The sequence below is a fragment of the Chelonoidis abingdonii genome, chromosome 2 (assembly GCF_003597395.2).
Source record: "Chelonoidis abingdonii isolate Lonesome George chromosome 2, CheloAbing_2.0, whole genome shotgun sequence".
Taxonomy (NCBI): domain Eukaryota; kingdom Metazoa; phylum Chordata; order Testudines; family Testudinidae; genus Chelonoidis; species Chelonoidis abingdonii.
The window spans coordinates 256,398,563-256,399,959 of record NC_133770.1 but is presented as its reverse complement, the minus strand read 5'-3'; positions in this window follow the sequence as shown (position 1 = coordinate 256,399,959).

Sequence of the window (1,397 nt, the reverse complement as noted above, 5' to 3'; positions counted from 1 at the left end):
ATGACCACCCACGAGAGAATGTGGATAGGGGCAGTGATAGTATCCCAGACTGGAAAGGAGCACCTCTAACAAAGCAAGGGAGGGTTCAATTTTTTGCCGCCCCTCTGAGATTCTCACTTCGAGCAACTGAAATGCTGGAGAGGAAGTTTGAGTGAAGAGTTGCTAGTTTCCAAAAATGATAGATCCTAAAAACAAGAAAGCTGCAAGTCTCCTTGAAATATTCTGACCTGTTGAATGCCTAGTTTGTGAGGTTCTGCGACTGCTATGTAGTGTTATCACTGAGACTAATGCAACAGCAGACGGTACAGTCTGAACACTGGGCAGGTCAGATGTCCTTTTTACAGATGTCCACCATGCTGAAATCATTTGTTTCTGTCCTTCTTGTGTTAATTTACACAAAATTAAGACTTTTCTGTATTAAGCTACAACTTATAGAAGGAAAATGCAGCACCTCATTGAATCACTTGAATTTCTGTTAAACAAATACAGTACTTGTGGAAGCCTGCTGCACTGAATACCTCTTTTGATCCACAAAAGAAGTACAGGGCACAGCATTAGTGCAGGCTTCCCCGCTGTCCCCAGCCAACTCAAAGTGCCTCAGTTTTTCTGAAGTGATCACCACTGCGGGTGAAAAGGCAACTCATTCCTCATCAAGCCCTGAAAGGGTCAGCAGACAACTAGCCTGGGCATTTTCCGGATGAGTCAGTGTTGACAATGGGCTGTAGGACTCGTAAGCCAGCTGCTTTCTTATTAATAGTGCCAAAAAACCTAGTGTGTTGTCAAGCCAGCAGAGCCAACAAAGCGCTGATCAGAGGTCTCGGCTCATGTGCCTTGCTCTGAAAACCAGCAGGCTTCGAGACGCTACCAAAGTGAGCACTCCAGGTCCTTTTCAGGAGGAGCAGAAAAGGAACTTGTCACTGTTGCCTTCATGTCCTGACACATTTGTGAGGGAGAGCAAGGAACCCAATATCCCATCCTAGCTCTTCTCCTCCGGCTTCCAGGAGCAGAAAGAGAAGACACCTGGCAAATCATGTGCGGTAGGTCATTTACCAACATGTCACATTAGAGTGAACCAGGAAAAAAACATCTCTGACTCCTATCCTGACTTTCGGGTCCTCTGCCCCTCCCCCATACCATGTCATAGGAATACGTGGTGACTGAGTGGGTTTGGAAACAGAAAAGGAACTAGATACAGGAAAAAGGTGATTGAAATGGAAGGGGTGAAGCAGAGGCAATATGGTCCAGTGAACAAGGAGACCTGGAGTTCATTCCTGTTTGGCTCTGTCGCTGACTTGCTGTGTGACCTTGCCTCAGTTTCCCCAGCTATAAAATGGAGATAATGATACTTACCCACCTCTGTAAAACATTGTGAGATCTGCAGATGAAAGCACTATATA